The 26,420-nt window shown below is 48.4% G+C and overlaps 1 long non-coding RNA gene across 3 annotated transcripts in view; it reads right to left on the reverse strand.

The window, feature by feature from the left end:
- Positions 1-26,420, reverse strand: part of LOC102160723 — a 141,444-nt gene that overhangs the window by 90,457 nt on the left and 24,567 nt on the right. The window contains exon 3 of one of the 3 annotated variants that reach the window (XR_002343925.1): positions 4,963-8,637. The exons of 1 other annotated variant lie outside the window; for it this stretch is intronic. This is a non-coding gene — a long non-coding RNA (uncharacterized LOC102160723). Of the gene's footprint in view, positions 1-4,962; positions 8,638-12,362; positions 14,413-26,420 lie in introns of those variants that run through there. One more of the 3 variants, XR_002343929.1, reaches the window with a different exon arrangement.

Consider the following 26,420-nt stretch of genomic DNA (forward strand, 5'->3'; position numbering starts at 1 on the left):
CATTCAAGGCATTTGATTTCTGAAATTTCTATTAAGAAGCCAGCTGTCTAGCCTATTGTTGCTCCTTTGATGATTATGTGTCTTCTTTATCTCACTTTAAGATTTCTACTTACATCCTATTGGCTATGCTTAGTTAGAAGAGCCATTGGCTACTTTATTGTTTATTCTGGGTAGCTCAGCTCAAATTTGAGACATATTTCTTAGAAAAGCAGAGTGAATAGATACTGGATGACAACTAGCAGTGTCAACTAATAATTTTCTTCTTGCAATAAAAATGCCTGTTGGATTCCACAGTAACAACTAATCCTTCCTTCCTCTGGTATTTCGGCATTTACACTCTTACGCCCCTAGATCTCTACAGTAACTCTCAAGCATAGAAAGCATTGTGATACCCACAGAGGAACACGGAGACACAACTTCAGCACATTCAAGGAGCTAGCTGACTAACCCAGGGTGCAACAGGTGTCTTGCTCCACCACCCGACAGCCCCCTTGTAGGCAGTAGGTGTTCTGGATGTGCAAAGAAGAAACTGAAGCTCAAAGTCCTATGCACGGTCTAGTTGCAATCTTCCTAAGGCTGTGTAATTGCCAATGATGACCATCTCTATCATAGGCAATCAATTTGAAACCTGCGCTTTTTATTGAGAGGGTGCATTTTTATTGCTTAGGTTTGGTTCAATTACAAGAAAGAGACCCAGTCTTCTTTCATTCACTCTGAGATTCCTACAGTGTGGTTCCTATTTTAGATGCCTGCTGGCGCACCAGCCATTACGTCCAGATTCCATTCAACGGGAAGAAGAAGGTGATGCCCTTTTCTTTGGAGGAATACTCATGGCAAGTTGCTTGTCTGTAGAAACTCACTCTCCCTTTTCTCTGTAAATATGAGTTGCCATATTCTACATTTGTAATTAGGTTACACTTGAAATTCACACGTTAAAGGAACCATTTAAATAGGCCGCCTCTTCGCATAAAACAAGTGTCCAACAGAAGGTATAAATAAAAGAATCTGAGGAAGGGATGGTGGGGGTGGGCAGCAGAGAAAGGATGAGATCGATGATACAGAACAAGGAATATAAGGTTGTGGCAGGGCCTACGGTAACTCTAATTTGGGATGCATCCCTCCCTCTCTCTCCTTCCTTTCTTCATGTCACTCTTCCTTTCCTTTCTCAACCTAAAAAATCAGTTATTCAAGGTATAAAGATGCTATTGTATAAGAGGTTTCTTATCAAAAGAAAGTGAGGGCTTTTCCATTCATTATTAATCTATTCAAAAAAAACCCTGACCGCTATAGTCAAAAATAATCATCATCACTTACTTAATACATGTTACCTGCCAGGGAAAGTCCTGGGCCCTTTCTTTTCATCATCCTATAGTGCACATGAGATAAAAATCTCCCTCAGATTTTACAGACGAGGAAATGGCAATTCAGGAAGGCAAAGCAGCCTACCCCAAATCTGAAACCTAGATGAGCCCGAATGCAAAGCCCATACGAACGGATGGTGCCTTCAGCATCTCTCCATCCCACAGCACCCAGCACAGGAGTGCTCTGCCTCACAAAACCCTACTTGACGGAAATCCTCACCATTGGGTGAGTTAGTAGGCTTGCTGAGTGATGGCCACTTCTTGAGGTTTTGGCCTGGATGGGAAAAAAAAAAAAGAAGTGCAATGGACATCAGAGGGCAAAGGGGAGTCAGAGGGCGAACAGGTGCCAGAGGTCACCTCTTCCTAATCTCTAGAAATCGTAATAGCTCTGGAAGCCTGGTGGCTGCTGAGGCTGCCCTGCATCAAGCCGTCCTGCATGCAGGTGCTGTAATCTCCACTTTACAAACAAGGGACCCAACACCCAGAGATCTTTGCTAACTTGCTGAGGCCACGCCGCCTCATTCCAGAGACCAGACTTAAACCCAGGGCGTTTGGGCCAGATTTAATCTCTTAACCCTGTTTTAACATTAACTTCATATGGAACTATACGCATCCAGTACGGGGTGCAGCCCTTCACAGGTGTGATCTCATTTAATCCTGACAACAATCCTAAAAATTGTCAGTACTGTTTCACTCATTCTGCAGTAGAAAACGAACGCTCACAAAGGTGATGCAATAAGCTGGAGGTCCCACGGCAAAAAGTGGCAGAAGGAGAATGGAAGCCAAGTCTGCCACCTGAGCCTGGCATTCAAACCACTTGAATATCTTACTTCCCCACATGTGGAGATTATTCTGGGGCTGGATGTCACCCAAGGGCCTGAGACCTCATTAGTCTGCAAGGAACCAGAGACCACGGCATCTTCCTCGACATGTTTGTTGGTTAGTTGCTTGGTTGGTTGGCTGGCTGGTTAGTGTCTGGCTATGCCCTGGCAGTCAGGGAAGAGGGCCACTTGTTCAGCTCAGCAGGGCGTATGGTACACAACTGTCCCCTTTTCACTGCGTTTAGAACATATACCTTGAGCCTCTGGTTAACGGGGAAGCAGTCTGGGTTGGTGGAAAGTACACAGGATTTGGAGTCGGTCACTCAAAATTGAGAAGAAAGCCATTTTTCTTTTCCTCTCTGCAGCAGAATACAGTAGATGAGCCCTTAGACTCTAGAACCAGACTGCCGGGTTCAAATCCCACTCTGCCACTTGGCCTCTCTGCAGCTCAGTTTCTTCATCTGTTTATCTTCTGGTTGTGAAAACGTAAGAGCACGTGTGCAAAGCTCTGGGACAGCCCTGACCCAAGGGGAGTGTCTGCACTGATTTCCCCTCCAGCCTTTGCCAGGCGCCTGGAAACAGGCCAGCAGTTATTTCTAAAAGCAGGCATTTGCCAGAGCTGGTTTCCTCGTCTACAAAAGGGCGGCTGTGTCTAACTACCTCTTGCCACTAGATTTTGAGAACTGCTTCGATTCACAGACAGAAAAGCACCTGGTACATAGTGGGTGCCCAGCAAGCATTATTATTACCCACTCGAGCCTCCGCTTACTTTTTAGCAAGCCTCAGGAAGCCCCGTTAGTAATAACGACGTGGGTCACGCTGCTGTGTGGGCAGTGAAATGTGGTACAATGGTGAGTGACCACCCGGCCATCCCTGCCGCCTTCAGCAGCACCACTCCCCTCCCTGTGGGCTTCCTCAGCCTCCAGCCACTCCCTCCCCTTCCTGTTGGAAGCTGCCTCCTCTTCCCCCCTGCTAGTTCCCATCCCCTGCTAGCTCCCAGCTGCCCCGAACTCCGCTCCTTCCCTGGGCAGATCCTCTCCCCACACACATCTCACGTCTGTCCGGCCCCCTCGGCCCAACAGGCCTTCCTGCCCCCCCACCCCGCCCACCGGGCTGCTGGCAGGAAGCCCTTCCCTCCTCTCTCCACCCTGTTTTCCCTTCGGTAACACCCTGTACACATGGGGGTTATTTCTCTTGGCAACAGGTGTCCGGCTGTCAAAGAGACAGATCAGACTTAGCCAGAAGGAGGCGAGGTGGGAAGGGAGATGAAGAAAGCGAACCTAAATGGCAAAGGCCCTGCCAGGAGCTCTAAGAAGTGGGGAGTGTGTGCACAGAAGCTGGTGAGCCAGGAAGGGCGCAGGAGAGCAAGGCACAGACCCTCACGCGAGGATCCGGATTCCCCTAAACCCCCACGTCTCACCCAGACAAGCACCGTCAGGCCCCTCTCCAGCACAAGGAGGAAGCAAGAAGAACCCGAGGGAAGGGGCAAGGGACAATGTCAGAGTGACAGGTCACCTGGTCTGAAGAATCAGTTTCATGCCTGCATTCACCACCTGCAAAATCTATCACAGGACTGCGGCGAAGATTAAATCAGTTAATCCCTGTAAGTACCAGCACAGTGCCTGGAAGAGAGTGAGCACTAAGGATGTATTAGCTAATGGCACTCTCCTGACATCAGCAATGATCAGAATGCATCAAAAGTTCCAGGAATGGAGATCATGCATGTTGGAGTCCGAGACCTGGTCTCAAATTCCACCTGGGTTACTTCCAGACTGTGAGACAACTTCTTGGAGCCTCAGCTCCTTCATGTGTGAAAAGAGAGCAACACGGCCTCTCTCGCTGCTATGGACTCAACTGTATCTCCCCCAAACCCATATGTTGAAGCCTTAACCCCCAAGATGACTCTACTTGGAGAGGTGGCTCTTAGGAAGTGACGGAGGTTACAGGAGGTCCTCAGGGTAGAGCCCTGATCTGATAGGACCAGTGGCTTCCTAAGAAGATGAGGAGAGAGAGAGATCACACCAAGAAAAGTCCGTGCGAGGACACAGCCCGATGGTGACAGACTGCAAGCCCGGGAGAAGACCTCCACCAGAAGCTGACCTTGCAGGCCCTCTGCTCTCCGACTTCCAGCCTTTGGGACTGGAGAAAATAAAGTCGCTATAAACCACCCAATCTCTGATATCTTGTGGTGGCAGCCTGGGCAGACTAGTACACTTGTCTTGCCTTGAATGGCAACTGAGAGGCACACTCTAAGTTGAGAGACAAGAGCAGGTGACGTAACCTTCTACAGTGACATTGGTCACCATACTTCAGAGCTTTACAAGAGGCCCTGGTAGCTTCTGGGGCATCAGCCGTCTTTTGCTAGCAGAGGGGCTGAGCACAGAAAAAGGACAGGCAGTCAGAGAGACGGGTACAATAGAGGCAGTGGTCACAGAGTGCTGCCTTGGTTTCTGGAAAGACCACCAGCTCTGGATCAGAATATCTGGTTTAAATCCAGCTCTGTCATTTACCAGTTGACTGCCACTGGGCAAATTATTTTATCTCCTTGAGACTCTGCATTCAGGGGAATCAAATGAGGAAGAATACATAAGCCTGGAGAAGGAGCCAAGACTCTTCTGCGTCAAAGGGACAGAAACTAACTCCAAGCAGAGCACACCAAAGAAGGGGCCGTAGTGGAGCAAGCAACAGTCTGAGTTCCCAAAGCACAGGCTCCCCTCCCTTTCTGGCTCCCTCTCCTCGCTCACTCCCGCACCCACCCCACCAACCTCGCCTCTCCCCGCGGCTCCAGCTCCTTTCTCCCTCCCTACCACACTGAGCTCACTCTCCTTCCACCCTTTTTCCACTTCAGGCCTCAGTTGTTGCCTTTATGGAGGTTGCTGGATTTCCTTTCACCGAAGCTCCGTTTACTTTTGAAAATGCATGTTTTCATTCCATTCCCCTCCCCCTCCGCATATACTTGTTTCCACGGAAAAGACAAACCACAGAAAGAAAAACCTCACAAACCCCTTGGCCAGCACGTTGACAGGCTTGCACAGAGGTTTTGAACTCTAACCTCCAGACATTTCCAAAGTTTATTCTGCTAGAAGGTCAAGCTACATATAGCGGACACCTATTTTAAGTCCAAATTCCTGAGGGCTCCAGTGACTAACCTTTAAACATCATATTCTTGAGAAGTTTGGGCAAGGAGCATTAGATCCAGGCTAAAGCTATGACATTCCACTTCTGACCCCAGATTACACTCTGGACCCTCCATCGCAGTCTCCTCGTTCATTTTTACATCCTATTCCATGCCCGACTGACTCCACTGCCAACCCCAAAATCACAGTCATGCAAATAAGGTTTTGTTTACAGCTACACAGAGCGATTCTGGGTTCCCAGCCCCAAACACCCCATGCACTCTCCTCCCCTTCCCCAGCAGAAAATTCAGATTCATCCTTCAAGTCCTAGGTCAAGCACAGGGTCTCCAGAAAGCTGTCCCTTTTCTCTGGGTCATGGCACCCGTGCCTTAACATACACACTGTGGCCATTTGTTTAATTTCTGCTTTTCTTTCTGGCTGTGATTGCTTCAAGGTCCGAAACTGTCTTAATCATCTAGTTCCCCCACCACCTGTTACAGTATACCTGGCACAGAGTAGGTGTTCCATAAACATGTGAAAGATGAAACAGTGGGAGGTTACTGCATGTGAATGAGCCTCATACCTCATTTAAGACGTGCTGGTGGAGCCCTCTTATTCAGTTAGTCTACTGCCACATGACATGGCAAAAATCTTTAATACACAGTTGCCTAAAACAACAGTAATCACTGCAACACCTCCCACAGTATCTGTGAGTGAGAAATTCAGGAAATACCTGGCTGGCTAGTTGTGGCTCAGGGTCTCTTACTTGGTTGCAGTCTGAGAGCAGTTAAAAGCTGGAACAGGGTGGGGCTGAAGCAGCTGGGAATTAAGGAGCTAGAGCGTGGCTGGGGATCTTTCTCCAAGGATCCTCAAGGCCTCGCCGTGTGGTCTCTCCCAGGCGGCCAGTTTGGGCTTCCTCCCAACATGGCGGCTCAGGGCAGATGGACTGTTTGTGTGGAGACTGGAGGTTTCGAGACGAATCATTACTTACAGCTAGACGTGCAAAGTTATGTACTATCACTCTCACTGTACTCTGTTGGCCAAAACAGTCATCCAAGCTTGTCTAGTTTCAAGACAAAGGGGCAGAGACCCCACTTTCCATGGGAAGAGTGTCAAAAATTTGAGAACGCATTTTAAAACCACTACATTGTAATGCAGTGTGGCTAGAAAAAGGGCATCTGTGTGCTGGAGACCTGGTGAAATTGAGCAATGTCCAGAATTTAGTTGATGCTAATGTGCCAGTGCTGATTTCCTAGTTCTGACACATGCAGCATGGCAATGGAAGATGTGAGGAGAAGCTGGGTGATGGGTATGTAAAGCGTCTCTGTACTATCTTTACAACTTTTCCGCAACACCTCAGATTAGTGAAAAACAAAAATCTGAAATAAACAGGAATGCTACACACCTCCTTCTGCCCCCTCTGAAAGCTGATACAGAGTAACTAGACTTAAAGACGGCTCAGGGGCATGTAGTTACCAAGTACTGATTTTGGGGGTACTCTCTATTCTGGTCAAGCAGGAGCTTGACCTCTCCAATGCCACTAGTCACGATGCTCTGCAATCGTCCACTCAAACGCTCATATCCCTTAGGGGATGCCATGTCCCCAAAGGACCTTTTCTTACTGTTCTTTTTATCCTCACTGCCCAGCATGGTATTACAATAATAGAGTGGTTAGAACCACATGAAAATGCCAGTTTCGTCGCTCAAAAACAGTTGAATGGGGCAATGAATCCACCAACAAAACTTGAATGAAATGGACTCTCCTTATTTTATTCCATGCTTTTGCTCACAAGGAATAACGAAGTCCAACATTCCTGAAGGAGGAACTCTTTCAGAAAAATGAGCACTGACCCACATTTCTCACTGAGAGCTCTTCTAAGACCTTGGAATTCCTTACCCATCAGCTTCTTGGGTGCTAAGTTCTGGTCTCCAGAGCCAGCACCTTTCCTGGGCTGAGAAAGTCTGCCTCACTCTAGTAGGCCAGCAGCCAGAGGCCAAGGGGCCTCCAGATGCAGACATGAACACGCAGGGTGGGGTCCACGATAGCAGAGTCTGCAGGCCCAGCTGGAAGGCAGCCATGGGCGCTGCTGGAGCAGAAGGCAGCAGGAAGTGGAGGAAGGAGGAAGTTATCTTGTTGGCAAGCCCCACCCCTCTTCCATTTCCCAGGAGGTCAAGCAGATGTCATCAGATGAATTTTCCAGACTTGAATGGCAGCTCTAACAGGAGTCGAACAGGAGACAGTGAGGGTCACATTTTGCTACTTTCTTTAGTCCTTTTCTATCTTTTTTAACCTCAATGTGGGAGCACCAGCAGTTGCCCTGGCATGGTGTTAGGTGGTGCATCCCTCTGCCAGGCCCACATCGGCAAGAAATGGTCACCAAAAGGACTAAGGCAAAGTGACGAGCAGTTTTGCGTGTGTGCTTGACCTGGTCCAGGACAGGACTGAGACATGGCTTCAGACCATCTGTGGGCAGAGGGTGGGGATGCCGCCTTGGGGGCCAAAAGAGTCCTGCCCGCCCGCACGACGGCTTCCAAGGAGTTGCTGGGCCAGATCCAAAAATGTGCTGCCTCTTTCTGTGTTTATGAATTACCCTTCCCCGAACACAACAGCTGGGGCATTTTGTTCTCTGTTCTTTGACTACGGCTGGGCTTTCCAATTTCTTGTTCTCTGTAGTTTAACACACACAGCAATAAAATCGAGAGCCATTTTCTGTGGTATTTAGCTAACAATGCAGTATCTGGCAGCCTCTCCTCTTTCACTAAAGCTGTCCTTGGGAAAAGTTCTCATTCAGACACTCTAGGAGCGGTTTTTAACCAGCCAAGTCCAAAGGCTTAGACATTTTGGGGGCAATCTGGTTCTTATTTTAGCTGAAACTCGCTTATTCTCCTCAGAACAAAAGAATGCCAATAATTCAGCCGTCCTTTACATGACTACATCAGCCAGGGTCTTCCTGAGCTGAGAAACAGCACGGGCAGGCTTCGGGAGATCAGAAATACAGCGAGATCCTGACAGTTATGCGAGCCATCTGTTCTTAACTGGTCTCATCCTTTATTCTATGGGGCCGTGTGGCCAGGAAGTACCCCAAGACCCAGGGTACCTCATGACTCAGAGAGCCTTTGGGGCCAGACGTGACCACAAAGGTGTGAGCCACACTCCAAGGAGAACCGGGCCCACAGGGGAGAAGGCTTTGTTGTTACAGACCAGGAAGGCAACACGGAATCAAGGCCTCCATGTAATGACTCTTCTTGCACAGCAGCCCTAGAGTCTGCTCTTCTCAAGAGACCAGTGGCATCCAAGAGGATGGGTAAAACCATACTCGGTGAGCAACTGGAGGACACCTGAAAAAGAGCAGGATACCCCAAGACTCCTGGATCCTAGCACATCCCCAATGTGCTTGCCCTTTATAATTACAGCTCAGGAGTTCCCGTCGTGGCGCAGTGGTTGACGAATCCGACTAGGAACCATGAGGTTGCGGGTTCGGTCCCTGCCCTTGCTCAGTGGGTTAAGGATCCGGCGTTGCCGTGAGCTGTGGTGTAGGTTGCAGACGCGGCTCGGATCCTGCGTTGCTGTGGCTCTGGCGTAGGCCGGTGGCTACAGCTCCAATTGGACCCCTAGCCTGGGAACCTCCATATGCTGCGGGAGCGGCCCAAAGAAATAGCAAAAAAAAAGAGAAAATAAATAAATAAAATATAATTACAGCTCAGTCTTTTGGAGGGTCTGGAAAGTCCTTAATTTTCTAGATGAAGCATTTTTATTATTCTAAGATGACTCTTGAGAAGATGATCCACATGAATCATTCTAGTTAGCTTCATGGTCAATGCTTTCCAGTTTTTTTCCTCCCCTCCCTTTCCCACCCTTCTTTGTTTCTTTCCCTCATTCGGTAGGTCAACATGTACTTATTGCGTATTCAGTCATGTGCCTGCTTATCCTGGGGCACTGGAGGTTATGGCAATGTATCCATCAGGATGGGCTATGTTACACTGCAGTAACAAACAACCCCAAGAACATAATGTCGTCTTAACACAATAAAGGCTTATTATTCTTCTCGTGCTGCAAACCCATTGTGGATTGCAAAATGATATGTAAAAGTAGGGAAATGAAGAGGATGGATGCATGGATTATATTCTGTATCCGGATACACTATCAGCTCCTCTGCACACACTATCTCTTTTCATTTTCACAACAGCCACAGAAGACGGGAAACTGAGCTTGGAGAAAAAATAGTAACTAGCTCCAGTTGAGACCTGCCACATAGTAGATGCTCTATGAACACCAGCTGCCATGATTATCATTCTTAGTATTATTATTACTGAAAAGGAGGGAGAAGGGTCGGAGGCACTATATTCCACACAGAATTCCAGGTGGAAAAGTATGTTCAAAGCAGGGAGGAGACCCCAAGTTAGGAGTGCTCCAAAAACAGGAAAGAGATGCCCTCAGGCAGAGAAACTTCAACTGGGACCCCTTTGAAACTAATGACTATCATGACCCACTCTTCAGAAACATGTACAGACACACAAAGTTTGCAGATACTCAGATTTACAGACACACAAAAGCCCATCCATGGACTCCAGCATAATAAATAACAACGGCGACCATATAATTCTAACTGTGTGCCAGGCTCTAATCCAAACACTTCACACAAATTATCTCATTTAATCCTTAGTGCAACCCTGGGAGGTAACTACTATTATTATTTCCTCCTTTATAAATAAGGACACTAAGAGTATGGAGTCAAACAACTTGCCAGAGATCACACTAAAGTGCCAGCTCTAGAGAAAGTACACTCACCAATCGCACACATCCTGCTGCCTCTCTCAAGACTCCGCCCCCTGGGGGGGTACTGACCTCCCCACCTGCATTAAGGAGAAACTTGTTCTTTCAAGAGCAAAGCCCTCGACTAATCAATCAAGAGCATGGGCCACTTGTTCCACTAACTGACACCTGTAGACAAGTCCTTTCCCAGCATGACCCTGAAAGGAAAAACCACGTGATTTGACGGCCATCCTCATTGAGAAATAACCAGTTCCACAGGTGTTCCTGAGACCCATGCAACCCTTAGAAATAATGAGCTGCCCTTACTCAGGCAGAAACGCCCTCTCCACCCGTCTCCTCACTGCCCTTTCCTGGGGAGTATGCAAAAACCCCTTTTCCACCTCAGGGCATCAGAGGGATTGATGGATTGAGCTCTTACCCACGCCACCCCTTCAAGGATGCACCAACCCTACTCCATGAAGCCCAGCAGGGTAACAGTGTAACAGAGAGGAGAGGCAGGCCAAGAGCTGTGGGAAGGTCTCAACTACCAGAAACAGGTAGCACACCCACAAGTAATTACACACACTGGAGAGCTGGTAAGCAAATCAATGTCATCGATGATTTATTCCCTAATTTGCTTTGAGTATGCACCTCATAAATCAATAATAGAAAATGGCATTAAAGTACTGGTGTTAACTGTCAGCAAAAGGCAGTGTACCGATCCTTTTAATTAAAAGAACGTGTGTGGTGAATATGTCCATGTGTTATATTAGATATGGTACATTTTTAAATTGCCTTTTCACATCAAAAGAAACCCTAGGAGTTTGGAAGAGGACGAGGAACTGTAAATTCACAGCAAGCAGCGTCCTGGCGTCCCAGTGATCCAGGGTGATGTGTGGTGATCGGACGTGAGGCCTCATCCACAAGCAGTCTGGGACTGTGGATAATGTTCCCTGGTTCCAGGCCAGGCTAAAGGAAGCCAGGAAAAGAGCCACAGCTGACACTCCATCAGAAGGGCAGAGAACACAGGGAGAGGTGGCATTGTTTTTTGGGTACCAGGTAAAATTGATTCTATCTTTCCTAAGGAGGTCGTTACGGACTATGGAAATTACATATTTATCCAAAATTAAGACAATCAAGGAGAGTGACACTTTCCCCCTCCTCCAAAGTTCTGAGGACCAGATAATGTCTTTAGCCAAAAAATCAACAAGATTAATAGGAAACGTCATGTGATTTGCCTGGGTGAGGAAGAGAAGAAGCTGTTGCACGACAGCATGAATTTCCATTTCAGTCTGGACTGAAAACACTGGTCATTACAATGAATGGTACAGGGAGGAAACACACTTCTACTCTTGGTCTTACCCAAAAGGCCAAGAAATAATAATAATAACCTGCTCCTCGTGTGTAAGGACACCCATGTCTCAAGGAAAACAGAGAATGTTGGCCATTCAATGCTTTAGCCGCCTAAAAGCAACGAGGCTTCCCTGAAAAAGAAGCTGTGGGCGAGAGCCGTGGAGGCTGACAAGACATGAGAACAGGCTCTGAGTCAGGGAGACATGGGTTGAAATCCTGGCTCCACGAACTGCCTGCCGCGTGCGCTGGAGAGGAGCACCTCAACCTCCCCACGTCTCCATGTGTGCATCTGCCAAAGCGGCAGAAGACCTCCTCTCACTCACAGCAGGGCTACAGGATTGCCAAAGACGGGGCACGGAAACAGTGGGCGGAGTGCCTTGGCCCATGGTACTGCTCCAGACATGGCCAAGAGCAAATACAATACAGCAAAGCAAATGTACAAAAACCAGATGTGGGAAACCAGGTAGCGAGAAGAGACGCGGATCACAAAGCCCCGAGGTGAGGTACTGAGCCGTGCACATGCCTGAGGGTAGAGAAATTTCCTGATGGGGGGGAAAGAGGCTGCGGGAGGGACCAAAACCCGAGTCAAGGGCTGCTTGATGGGGGGGCAGTCCCTTCCCTCCTGAGCTTCAATTCATAGGCAATAAAACGGGGGAGTTCCCGTCGTGGCGCAATGGTTAACGAATCCAACTAGGAACCATGAGGTTGCGGGTTCGATCCCTGGCCTTGCTCAGTGGGTTAACAATCCGGCATTGCCATGAGCTGTGGTGTAGGTTGTAGACGCAGCTTGGATCCCGCGTTGCTGTGGCTCTGGCGTAGGCCGGTGGCTACAGCTCCGATTCAACCCCTAGCCTGGGAACCTCCATATGCTGCGGGAGCGGCCCAAAGAAATAGCAAACAGACAAAAATAAATAAATAAATAAATAAATAAATAAAATAAAATAAAATAGGAGCTGTGGGTTGGATGATCTCAGGGTCCCGTGTCAGAAGAGATGTTGTGTTTGGTTTCTTTGCTTCTCGGTGGTTGTAAAACAGGGGCCCTAAGGAGTAGCTAACGACAAGCTTCCATTCTGTGTGTGCCCACACGCCCGCGAGGGCATGTGCTGTTGAGCATGCCAGGAAGAGACAGGCCAGGCAAGGTCCTCTTAAGCACCCACTCTGCCTCTGCTAACTCCTTATTCCACACTCTTTTCTCCACCTGCAGTGTCCTTTTCACCCCTGATCTCCTTCTCCCTGCAGAAACTCTTTCATCCTTCCTGGAAGTCGTTTATGCTTCTCTCAGATGGATGCTGTCTCTCCCTAACGCCCCTGCAGCATGCTGGGCTTCTCTGCTGCCATCCACTGTGTTTAGTGTTACAGCCTCTGCCCGGATGTCTCCTTGAGAGTCAAGGCTTATTCATCCGACTGCCTGCTCCACAACCGACCCGGAGCTCAGGACACCCCCCTGCAGGTTAAGGGCTCTGGTGAAGATGACCTGGCTCTGCCATGCCTACCTGGGTGAGCTTGGGCAAGTTAATTTCTCATGGGGTCCCTCCTCCATAAAACGGACATGACAGCACTCCCATCGGATGCCCTGCCTTATGCTCTCACGCTGTCCTGTGGCCCACATCACAAATGTGGTTAAGCCACTGAGTAGGTCATACATGCTCTAATGTAGGGCTTCTCTGTTAGAACACAAGCTCCCTAGAGGCGGAGACCACATCCGCATTATTCACTGCTTCCTTTCCACCTTGGCGGAATGAGTGAAGGGAGGAAGGAGAGAATGAAAATGTTTGAAGGAATTCTTTATCTGTCACACTCTCCTACTAGGCAGCCTGTCCCTTGAAGAAAGACTGCATTTTCCCAACTTGATCTCCCTCCGCGGCGCCAAACATGAAATAGGTGTTGAAGCTGCAGCGAATTGAATTAAAGGGCCACCTCTGTGAAGGGCAGGTAAGCTCTGGGGAGCAGTGAGAACTCTCCCCATCAACTCCCTGTGGCCTTCTGAAGTAGACCAGTTGTTTCCCTGCTGCTTTTGTCTCGGCTTCTCCACCTGTGAACGTGGAGTGATTGGCCCATGACATGCAAACACTACATCACCAGACCTCAGGCGGTCTGCTCAGAACCCAGGGCAAACCTCGTCCAGTTCCCATGACCTCATCAAATGAAATCCTGAGGCAGGGTGGACCCCACCCTCACTTCAGCTCACCGGCACGAGCCAGAGCAGACCTCAGAGGAGGGCTGCGCTTGCTTTTTCAGTAGAACTGCACGTCTCAGCCACGCTCGGTGGGGGGGGGGGGGGGATTATAAGCAGTGTTTGTGTTGACTGATACTTTAGGCCACTGCTTCAAGTAAACCCACTTCAGACACACTGAATCCAAGAATCTGAACCGCGAGTACACGGATAAATTTTTTTTTTTTTAATTTTGGACCTGCCATATCCAAACATGTGGAAGTAAGCTGGTATTTATTATTCTCTCATGCAACTGTATAAAGCAATGAACCTAAGACCTGCAAAAAGTCTGAAATATCATCTACATATACAAAGCTATACATATCTCCTTGTAGGTACATTTTCATTGAAGCACACATTTGTGATCCACTCTGTATCAAACACAGTGCTATGCGCACCAAGGAGCACAAATACCAACATAAACAGGAAACAGACCCAGCTCCCAGTGACCTTACTGATGATCCGAGGACAGACGTGGTATCAAATAATAACTCAGAGCAGCAATGAGAGTGTCTTTGGATGCAAGTAACAGAAAATGCTGATTCACACTGACTTCAATAATTTGGAAATGCAGGACAAGTTCAAGGACGAGGTCGGTTTTAGAACCGGGTGAGTCCGTGGCTCACGATAACCTCAGGAACCCGGATCCTTTCCATCTCTCTACTCTGCATTTTCAGTGCTGCCTCCTTCCTCAGCTTAGGAGGTTACTCAGTTCCTCCGTAGAACTTTGGCTTAACCGCCGTATTTACCAGAGAAGTACGTGTTCTGGAATTTCCAAGGATATAGGTATTCATTCCTATGGGGTAAGTTAGGAGACTTCGTGTATAATTATCTATACGGCGTTCTAATTACGCACATTCATACAGGTAATAGCAAAGAACTTTCTAGCTGGGATCAAGTCCAAACTTCTAGCTTTTCAAGCAATAGTTACAAGCAAACAATCTGCACGTGATCATTCAAAATACATTTACAAAAATTGTTCTAAGAGCTTTGTGCTATTTTTAGCTGTGGTGTTTAATAGCAACCCTCAGGGGCTTTATCTGCTTCTACCTTGATATGGCAACATTTATTCTAAGTTAAAAAGTGAGACTGGAGAATGAAGCAGTGGACAGAGAGAGAGGCCCTAGTGGTGGGAGAAAAAGAGGATGTTTTGGGGTTTTTTTAATGATCTTTTTTTTTTCTTTTTTCCCACTGTACAGCATGGGGATCAAGTTATTCTTCCATGTACACATTTTCTCTTTGTTCCATTGCAATATGAGTATCTAGACATAGTTCTCAATGCTTTTTTATATATATACACAATAGCGACAGCCTCTCGGCGAAGGTGAGATATTTGAGCGGACTTGGGTGAAACAAGGGAGTGAACCCAGCAGTCATCAGGGTGATGAACATTCCAGAATAAGAGAACAGGAAGCACAAAGGCCCTGAGACAGGAGAAGGCTTCATGTGTCTAAGGAGCCACGAGAAGGTCAAGAGAACAGAATGGAAGTGAGGGGCTAGAAGGAGGGTGGGAGGCGAGGTCAGGGGTCCGGAGCACGTCGACGAGGGTCTGTAGGTGGCAGAGCATTTACGATGCCCCTCGAGCCAGCCTCATTGAGTTCCATTTAGGGAGAGGACGCATCAGCAAAGGCCAGCACACAAACGTGCACCTGCACGGGTGCGAGGCATGAACACATGGCAGACATCAGAGCGACACACCAGACATTGTCTGAGCGACGCCGCGTGATGTAGCAGTTACAGGACTAGACCTCGGAGTCAGAAAGGCCTGCAACAGGACCCAGGCTCTGTCAAGGAGTCTGCTGTCACACTTTGTTTCTGGGCACATGAGGTAAGCACAAGGAATCTCAACTGTTCCATCCTGAAGTGTGTTTGTCAGGCCTGTACACAGCGATGCGAGGCCTAAGAGCGCTAACACACGCAGTGCAGCTCAAACAGTGCCTGGCATGTGGCAGGTGTTTCATTCAGCAGCAGACGCCCTCACTAGGTGAGGCTCTTCCCAAGTCAGGCTAACTATTCAAAACTGAAGAGTCTTCCTAAAACATAAACCATTGCACCTGCAGAAACAGTACTGCCGTCCCTAGAGGAAGCCTGGCAGCCGCACAGGCAGCTGAGAAGCTGGCATCCTCCAAGTGAATGAGCAGAGGGCAGCCCACTGAGGTTGGGGAGCAGGCAGAAGAATAGGGCACCTTCGCTGACAGCCCTACCGCACTCAGCTGGGATTCCACACCTGATAAGCTCACAGGGCGCCCTCTCAGCTGCCCAAGTGCATTTTCCCTGCGTGTTCTCCACAGAGCCAAATCTGACTCATCCACACCACGTACCTGGGCCTGTGCTTTGGGCCATGGCAGAGGTCAAAGGAGCAGGGAGCTCCCGTAAGGCTGGGGATAGATGTGGGAGACGCTAGTGTAGGAGACCAAGGCTGCCTGCCCGCCAAGCCTTGCCTCCTGCCACCGTCTCTGATAAGGGGGCCCGTTTGTCTTTCTTAAACTGGGTCCAAAGAGATTCACCTTGGGTGGGGGAAGATGGCTGTGGACCGGAGCCACTGGGGTAACAGGCAGGAGGGGAGGGGAGGATGGGGCAGGCATATAAGACACAGAGAAGGTGCCACAGGTAGCTGTTTCACGCTGGGGCAACAGAGAAGCAGAGAAAGACATCTCGTTCCGCCTCCTGGTCCCAGGCCCTTCCCCCTGACCAAAGCAGAAGAAAGCAATATATTGTACTGCCGTTGCACCACACAGTTTAAAAGCACATCCCTTGGGCAGTTTTTTAATTAAAACTTTATTGGGAACCTCCCCAGCCAGGACTCCTACTCCAGCTATAAAAAGGCTTAGCCCTCACCTGGTCCTAAGCAAACCTTGAGTGCTGGTGGTCTCCTTTTAATGCACTGAAAAGAAATACCCGAGCCCCGCTATGACAGGCTGGCACAGGGCTGGGCAGCAGAGGGCAAAGGGGCAGAAGACTGAGCCTCCATTTGCACATCTCACAATCTAGCCCCATCCCCCATGGACAGGTACCTTCCCAGGCCAAAGGGCTTCTTATTAAGCTCTGGGTTCCAGCCCAGCACACTTGCCAGCTGTGTGACCTCGGGCAGGAAAGGCGTTCTCTTAGCAACTGCTTTCTCAGTTACAAAATGGGAATAATCACTCCGGCCCTGGCCACCTCAGCATGGTAGCTGTGAATCCTTGAGACAACGGTCACAGAAGACTTGGAAGAAATGAAACATTATATAAAACACAGATACAAAAAGGGCTTGAAGGAGTTCCTGTCACGGCGCAGTGGTTAACAAATCCGACTAGGAACCATGAGGCTGCAGGTTCAATCCCTGGCCTTGCTCAGTGGGTTAAGGATCCGGCGTTGCCATGAGCTGTGGTGTAGGTTGCAGATGCGGCTCGGATCCTGCGTTGCTGTGGCTGTGGTGTAGGCCCCTAGCCTGGGAATCTCCATGTGCCGTGGGAGCGGCCCTAGAAAAGGCAAAAGAAAGGAGGGGGGGCTTGAAATTCCCCGACTGGCATAAATAGCAAAACTGGGGGGAGCTTCAGGCATGCTAGGATGCCCCCCCTGGAAGGCATCAAGGGTGGGGTTCCATCAGCGCACAGGGTCCTTATCAGATTTATTCCAATGCTGATTAAATTCCTTGGCCACACGTAAGGAACTAGAAGACCATCCAGAACCAAAGCGAGCAACCCCAAACACCCACACGACTTCCTTCCTGTCTCTCAAGTGACTTGTTTTTACTGGAACCTGATTTCCTCTTTCTGTCCGGGAAACTCTGTTTACAAAAATCTGGCTCTGTAAGAAAAGCCAAAAAGAATGCTCTTTCCACCAACCAACCTTGGAATTTCACCAGGTTACTCTTCTAACCTGAACCAAAATAGGCCATGACTCACCGTTTGTGCACGGCGGGGGAGGGGCATTCCCCACCTCTTTTCCCAGGAGATCGCATCCTGCGTGATTATCAGGAAAAAGCAAGCTGTAGGGAATGCCTCTCTGGCAAATTTTTAAAAAGGGAAAAAAAATAATTTATTTTGGGAAACTCCATCCTCACCACACTTAGAATATCCACGGTCCCCTGCAGGCAATTCTGTACCATCTTCTCCTTGTCTAGCCCGGGAGCTCTCTCCCCGCTGCGTCTGCTCATCCAAGTCCCACTGTCCCTCAATGCCTAGCCCTGCCCTCAAGCCGACAAATTCCTGGCTGTGTGACCCTAGACACAGCTCTTCAAGGTTTGGTTTCTCGACTTGCAATAACGGAAGTAAGGCTATAGTGACAGCACTTTGTGTAACTGCCACGTGTTTCTTTTTCATCCACATCTGTGGCAATGTCAGATCCTTAACCCACTGTGCCACAGCAGGAACTCCTGTATTCACCACATATTAATTCACCTCATCCCACAAAGAGGCCTCTAAGGGGGAAGCTACGACTCTTTTCAGTTTGCAGATGACGACACTGAGTCACCTGAAGGTAAGTGATGCACCCAAGGTCATACACAAGGGCCAGAGCCAGGATGGACAGCCAGGCGGTCTAGCCCATGGTTTAACCAATACACTATAGCCAGCTACCCAATTCATCAGCGTGTTTCGAGGGTTAAAAGAGAACTGGAAAATGGGAAGCACTGAATAAAACACTGTTGTATCCCTGGATGACAACAAAGTAACTGTTACCTGTTCTCATGCTTGATTCACAGCAATCCTTCTAATTGGGTCAGTTCCCTCCTCTCCTCCAACTTTCCGAAGTAACCCCCTCCCGGCACGATCCTCCCCGCAGGGAGCCCAGAACGTGCTGTACGAAGGTTCCTCCTGAGAGGGTTATAGTGCTGGTAAATTTTTCCTGGAAATAAAGTCTTCTGAATAATGTGAAGCCTTGAGGTGGGATCTGGCATTTTCTAGATGGTACTTTAGTTCAAAGGCGTTAAGCCATGGACATCAATGTCATCAGTGCAACACAGTTTCTGTAACAGTGGCCAAGAAAACATGATTCCCAGTGGGAAAGCAGGGTTGTTATTTTCCACGAGGGGACTCCAACAGGGCAATATCTCTGCCCTTCCCCCATGGCATATGGAGCTCCCAGGTCAGGGATCAGATCCAAGCTGCAGTCGTGCCCTAAGCCGCAGCTGCAGCAACGCTGGGCTAGGGATCGAACCCCAATCCCAGTGCTCCCAAGACACTGCAGAGCTCACTGTGCCACAGAGGGAGCTCCGGGATAAGGACTTAAAAGTCAGTGCAGACTCTGGTTTCTGGTCTGACACATAAGGAACTTAGAAGCCTTCAGTCTATCCTAAAAACAAACATCTGCACACACTAAAGAAATCGACAACTCTTCTTAGATTTGCCAGAGAGGTAAAGTCATGGGGTGAGCTGCTGCTTCCAAAATTAGAGAGAGAGACACAGGTGGATACAGAGAATCATAATTTGCAGGAGCAGAAACTTCCATGGGAAACAACACCAGGTGGGCAAACCTAAACTGTGACGGAGGAATTGCTGATAGTCAGCAGAACCAGCCCCGAGATTAGAAAACGCCAGGGGAACTCAGTCATGGCAGCGATTCACTCTTCCGTGAGTTTGAGCTCCAGGAACTCCGCGGGGTTCTTCCCAGGGAACACTGGAGAACATTCCATGCTTCCAGCAAGGGGAGGGGAAAAGGAACTACTCTGAATATGCCAGAGCATTTGGTCATCTTAGCAAGGTCTGCTAAATAGTTTTAGCAGAGCCTAACCTGCTCTGGTTAGAGCAGAGCCTAGCCTACCGGGGACACAGGAAGACTCAAGCCCAGCCCCCTCTAGCCACCCAGGCCCGCCGAAGGGGAAAACTCACCTGAGGGGTCCAGGTGAGGTTCAGAGTCCAGGGCACTAACTCACCAGCAGACTGGGTGTGAAGGCTGTAAAATGACTCCCCTCCCCCTCTCTCCCTGCCCGGCCCCACCTCACGAGAGGCCTATTTACCATAATTCCTTTCACCTAGAATATCATGTCTGCATTTCAACAGAAAATTACAAGACATTCTGAAAGGCAAAACATATAGTTTGAATAGAGTGAACAAGCATCAGAACCAGAGCCAGGGGAGTTCCCATCGTGGCTCAGTGGTTAACGAATCCAACTAGGAACCATGAAGTTATGGGTTCGATCCCTGACCTCGCTCAGTGGGTTAAGGATCCGGCATTGCCGTGAGCTGTGGTATAGGTCACAGACATGGCTCGGATCCTGTGTTGCTGTTGCTGTGGCGTAGGCCAGCAGCTGTAGCTTGGATTTAACCCCTAGCCTGGGAACCTCCATATGCCACGGGTGCGGCCCTAGAAAAGACAAAAAAAAAAAAAAAAAAACAGAGCCAGGTGTGTCATGGATATTGGAATTATCAGGCCAAGAAGTTAAATATGCTAAGGGCTCTAACAGATAAAGTACCTGTCAGTCCATCTTGACCAGAGGTGGGGGGGTCTATCATTGCGGTTTCAAAGCCCCAATTTCACTTTTTCTGTCACATAATTAACAGTTGGGCTGGCCTCACTGCGAACAGGCTCCTTTCTGTGTGAGAGCCACAGCTCTGAACTACACAGGGACTCAAATGGTTCACCTGCCTGGCTTCTTATGTATCATCAATAATTAATATTTCCCATGTGCTTGGTTGGACACATGTACTGTGGTGGAAGCTGCAGGCCAAGTGCACTGATAGTAGGAAAACCTGTACCAGCCAGCATATTTTCAGGTTCTGACAGCCTGCTCACAGCACATATTTTTAGCCTTTGCTTCAATTACATCAGTGACTGTGTGTGTGTGTGTGTGTGTGTGTGTGTGTGTACATACATGTGCAGGTCAGGCCTTTGAGATGAGTGGCAGGAAATCAGCAAATAACTTTCTGACATGTGCCAAATAACTTCAAATACATTGTGATGTCTAATCTCCACAATTACCATGAAAAATAAATGCAATTCGCATGCTGCTTCTACAGAAACTGAGTTCAATGGCAAGGGCCTCCGGGTCACGCACTAGATGTGTGATGAAGCCAGGTTTTGAGCCCATATCTGTCCCTCTTCAAAGCTGCATGTACTCACCCACCATGCTCTTCTGGCTTCTCAGAGTTCACTTCCTGTAGAAAGATGGTCAGCACAGGGCTGGGCCTCAGTAAATACTCTTGCATTCACTGCACCTTAAGATAGATTACTGTCCAAATGATGTGCCTCCTCAGCCCTCAACTCACCCATGGTGCCAGCACCCAGTGAATGTCTCACAAGTGATTTTTTGCTTACTAAGCATTATTACATCTCAATAGGACACAGTGCTTTAGAGCGTGAGGACTCCCATTCAACAGTGAGTAACATTTTATATCTCTATTTGCAAGCCTGATTTGTCTATTTTACTACAGCGTGACGTTTTTATAAGGAAAGGTAAAGCACAGCTGCGTGGAAAAGAATTCTTCCTTTGACCAAGTCTTTCTTCTTAACCACAGAAGCCTAATTACTCAGCGCAAGAGAGACGAACTTCAGTCGTACCTGTTACCTCCTTGAATTGGCAGGATGTACAAACACTTTGAGCAAACAAACAGCCTGCGGAGTGTTGATAAACCGCGGGCAAGGAGAAGGGAGAGGAAAGGGAGGCCTGCTTTTGCTCCTCCAGCGTCCATCGCTTCATCCTGTTGAAACACTCAGACTGTTTGCTGCGAACTCATCCCGCCTGGTCTCAGCCTCCCTGTTCCTGGGCTCCGGGAGTGGACAAACGACCTCCACCTGGCCTTCTGATCTATGACCCAGCTTGACGGCCCAGGCATTCGTTCTGCCCCTAATTTGTTCCGTTTTCTGTGTTATCAGAGCTAGGTCAGTGTTGCCGGATTCTAGGACCTTTAGTGGAAAACACTGGGGGGCGGGGGCGGAGGGGAGGAGTTTCTTTTCTCTGGACTAGAACCTTGTGGGCCAGAAGCCTGGAGATGCTGACAGCCGTCTCATCACACCAAGGGGGAGCCCGGCTGAGGATGTCACTGATACAGGAGAAAGCTGTCATGTCTATTAATCACATTTAGGCCTGGAGAATCAGCCTCTCGTGAACCAAACCTGCTCAAAATCATACAGGTAGCCTAACAAACTCCCTTTGACGCTCAAGCCAGTTTGAGTTTCCATCATCTGCAACTCAAGCGTCCTAAGAGGAAGATCAAACAGCCCCTGTGTCTCACTTGCCTGGTGTCACTTCACTTAATTGTAGGACACACGTACTCGTCTCACCCAGGTGATAAATAGGCAAACTAAGGGCCAGAGAAGAAACTAGACACACACGACAAGGCAGGAGCTGGACTTGGATCCACTCCTAACTCGCCCCCAGCTCTAAAAACCGAGGTCCTGGATGGAGTTCCTGTCGTGGCGCAGTGGTTAACGAATCCAACTAGGAACCATGAGGTTGCCCTTGCTCAGTGGGTTAACGATCCCACGTTGCCGTGAGCTGTGGTGTAGGTCACGGACGCGGCTCGGATCCTGAGTTGCTGTGGCTCTGGCGCAGCTCTGATTAGACCCCTAGCCTGGGAACCTCCATATGCCATGGGAGCGGCCCAAGAAATGGCAAAAAGACAAAAAAAATAAAAATAAAAAATAAAGACCGAGGTCCTTTCCACTCGTGAATACAGCAAGAGCAAATTTCTATGAAAAACTACCTTCTTAGTGGAAGGTCCAAAAAGCACACTAAACCAGAGAGACAGAATCCTGGCTTTTTTTTTTTTCTTTTTTTTGCCTCACTCACCATACATTTCATCTGAATTTGAGCATTTTTCCTTTCTAAATTTCAGGGAATTTTTTGTTTTTCCTTTTTTGGCCTATAAAACCAAAGGGCTGGACCAGAGGCTCATGATCCAAGTTCCTTCTAGCCCTAAAAATGTAAAATGTCAGTTCTTGACTGTTTCTTGAAATTCCCAAGGTAGGTGCTAGAGGAACCAGAGAGTGAAGCAAGCCAATAGGCGAAGGTTTCCTCTATGAACCTTCTCTCCTAATTTAGGCAAATGGATGAGGTATGTGTAATTAAAACTGCAAAAATAACAAGCTTCCGGCCAAGTTCTGCCCTCACTTAACTATACTCCTGGGGGTTGCTCAGGGGAGGGGGGCAGCGGATGTTGAACCCAGGGTGGAATTTGGCTTGATATGTGGATTCTTATAATTTCCAAATGATGTCAGTGCCCTTATTTGAGAAACTGAGAAAGTGCTGAGTTTAGTCTATTTACCTCCATAAAGAAAAACTAGAAACCGCTGGGCTAGGGCCAGTGCCGACCAATGTTATAAAGCTAAGGACGCTTTTGGCAGAGCAAAGTCATGCGGGGACGGTCATACCCAATTCAGGTCGATTTATGGTTGTGGCCTTTCTTTCTGATTATAGTTTGCTCTAAGATAGGGAATACCAGCCCTGTTCGGACAACTGGCTCAGAGAAAATGGATCTGCTAACATGTTTCATCATCTGTTGATCTCAGAACCACTGAGGTTATACATGTTTCAACAGCCACTAAGAGGGGCCAGAGTTAAGGGCTCATTCAGAGGAGAGTCAGCAAGCTATTGAAAAAAATCTGTGTAGTTAATGGGACTCAGGATGGCATTTTGGTTCTCATTAGCCAGATAATGTCTTTGCATTCCTGTGTCCGTTTGCTTTTTGAGTTGGCCTCTATTAGGAGTTCTGGGCAGTTTTGATGACATTAAGAGGGTATACATGCAGGGGACCCAAGAATTCCAACATTCTATCTTGATCCCCAGTTCCCTCCCCCAGGCAGTTCCTAAGATGATGAAGTAGGCTAAGAGCAGAATGGGATGGATAAGGCGGGTGACCTAGGTTTAAATCCTGCACGTTCACCAGTGGGAAAATCTCAGACAATGTTTTCATCTGGAAGAAAACACATAATGCTAATACCTTCTCACAGGGCTGTTATGAAAATAAAATGTGTTATTTTATTCAAAACACTCACTGTTTGGCACCCAGCAGGCACTCAATAAACGCTAGCCGGTAGTCCTGAAGATGCTGTACACATAGGAAACAAAACCCAAGGCAGACAAGGTGAATTTTCATTTTTAGTGGAACCAATACCGGGTATTCTAACACATGACACTCTGGTAAGAAGACTAGTCTAATTGTCTACAGAGGCCCCGACCTCCCAACTGCAACTCTTGGGGACTAACCACCTTCTGGCTGGACCAGATAATCCAGGGACCAGGGTTTTCCTGACAACATTTGGGGAGGCATGCAAAGAAAGCAAGACAGGATGAAGCAGTCAGACGCGGAGGGGTCTTGGCTCAGCTTAGCAATGTCACATCAAAACAGCAACAAGCAGCAGACAAGAGAGGAGAAAATACAACGACTTGACATTTAAAAATATAATGATCATGTCCATCAGTAAAGAGAGCCTGGGCTGTGCTCCAGAATGTGTCCCATCAGATAAGCAGCTCCTTGTCCAGAGCAGAGTGGGAAAGGCAGGGAAGGAAACAGAAGGGGACTGAGCCATCCTTCCCCACCCCCACCAGCCCTTAAATCTCAAAATTCAGTGGGTGAACCATCTCATGAGACCCAACCTGGAATGTTCGCTAAAATGCAGATGCCTGGACTCTAGGCAAACATACTGTGATGGTTCCTTTTGTATATGAACTTGTCTGGGCCATGGGCTGCCCAGATATCTGGTTAAACATTATTTCTGGGTGTGCCCACGAGGGTGAGTCTAGAAGGGATTAGCATTTGAATCAGTGGACTGAACAAAGCAGGTGGCCCAGTGTGGGCAAGCACCATCCACTCGACTGAGGCCCCAAAAGGAACAAAAGGTGGAGGAAGGGAGAGCTCTCTTTCTCTGCCTAGCTGAAACATCTCTCTGAGCTGGAACATCTATTTTTTCCCACTTTTCAGGCTGAGACTACACCCCTGGTACCTCAGGTTCTCAGGCTTTTGGAGTCAGACTGGGATTATACCATCAGCTTCCTGGGGCTCCAGCTGGGAGATGGTAAAGTGTGGGACTTCTCAGCCTCCATAGTCTTGTGAGCCAGTTGCTCATAATATATCTCTCTACACAGAGACATATAAACACATAAATAAATCTCTCAGATAGAAGATGATGATAGACAGTAGACAGATGATACACAGATGACAGATGATAGAAGATATAGAAGATAGACAGACAGACAGTAGAGATATGATGTAGATGACAGACAGACAGACAGTAGAGACAGATAGACAGACACATCTGTATCTACATCTCTATCTATATCCCATCAGTTCTGCTTCTCTGGAGAACCCTAACACACACACCAAAACTGAATCTTTGGGGGTGAGGATCAAAAATGTGTATCTTGGAGTTCCTGTCGTGGCGCAGTGGTTAATGAATCCGACTAGGAACCATGAGTTTGCGGGTTCGGTCCCTGCCCTTGCTCAGTGGGTTAACGATCCAGCGTTGCCGTGAGCTGTGGTGTAGGTTGCAGATGCGGCTCGGATCCCGAGTTGCTGTGGCTCTGGCGTAGGCCGGTGGCTAGCTATGGCTCCGACTGGACTCCTAGCCTGGGAACCTCCATATGCCGCGGGAGCGGCCCAAGAAATAACAAAAAGACCAAAAAAAAAAAATGTGTATCTTACAAGTTTCCCAAGTGAACCGAAGTTTAAGAAGCATTTATCTAATTCCCTATGAGGTCATCAAAGAGTGGAGGAGGTACCGGAGAAGTCTTCTAAGTGGTCCTACCTTTGCAGGAGGGGTACTTCATTACGAGGCATGAGCTCTAAGGCCTGGCTGCCACTCCCTGTACTCAGGATGGGAACAGCACTGGGCCAGCTGGTTTGGGTTCTGGTCTCCATCATGGGCTCGGCCATTTGAGAATCTGGACACATCGCAGGGCTTGCCTGCACCTCTCTTTCCTCATTTGTAGATGTGAGAAAGAAGCTCTCCCTCGCTTTCTTCACAGGGGGACCACTGAAGAAGCCCATGTGTGAAAAGCTGTTCAAGCTTATGTAACCCAGGGAATTAGGGAGTCCTGTGAACTCAGAAATAACCACGCTTCCCACTTCCCCTGCAGTTAAGGGGCATCAGAGGTTTGTGTTTTCCTCCACAAAGATCATGTTCACCAGATAATTACAGACTTTATTTTATTCAACTTGTGGATTCAGTCATAGGATGGATGCCCATAACTAATGGGAAAGTACCCCACTATTTCAGGCAAAAACTTTAAAGAAAATCAATCTTCTCTCATTAATATCATCACATAGTTACCGCATTTGAACTCTACCGACCCCTCTCTGGAGCCCCAGGCCTGGCTGGCCAGCTGTGCCCTGGTCTCTCTCTGGATGTTCCTCTGCCAAACCCAGAACCTCTCTGTGTGTCCCAAGCTGAACTTCTCATTTTCCATCCTGAATGGACTCCTCCTCTTGACGCCCTCATTCCTACTCATGGCTTCGCCATCCCCCCAGCACCTCCACCCGAAGAACCCAGCGTCGAGCCAGACACCCCTCCCCACGGAGTCCCTCTCCATCTACGGAGTGTCTTATTCACAGATTTCTTTCTGTTCTAAGCCCACCACCACTGTCCTCACTCTGGCCCCCATCTTTCACCACTTTGGCTCAGGCCCATGGCTGTGCAAAAGTACGAATGGAAAACAAAGTCCAGAGAGCTCGGCGGGAGTCATTCTTAATAAGTGAGCACAACAGTAAGACAAAAGACCTCACTTATGGGGACACGTGTGTTCACTAGTTGACAAGACCCAGGAGAGGATTTTGGAGGTTTTCACCCACGGAACCTCTGCTTTGGAACATACTCAGAGAAGCTTCTGGCTGAAACAGAGAGCAGCCTCTCTCTCCTGGGAACCCTGAGATACACAGAGTGATTCTG

The sequence above is a fragment of the Sus scrofa genome, chromosome 5 (assembly GCF_000003025.6).
Source record: "Sus scrofa isolate TJ Tabasco breed Duroc chromosome 5, Sscrofa11.1, whole genome shotgun sequence".
NCBI classification, from domain to species: domain Eukaryota; kingdom Metazoa; phylum Chordata; class Mammalia; order Artiodactyla; family Suidae; genus Sus; species Sus scrofa.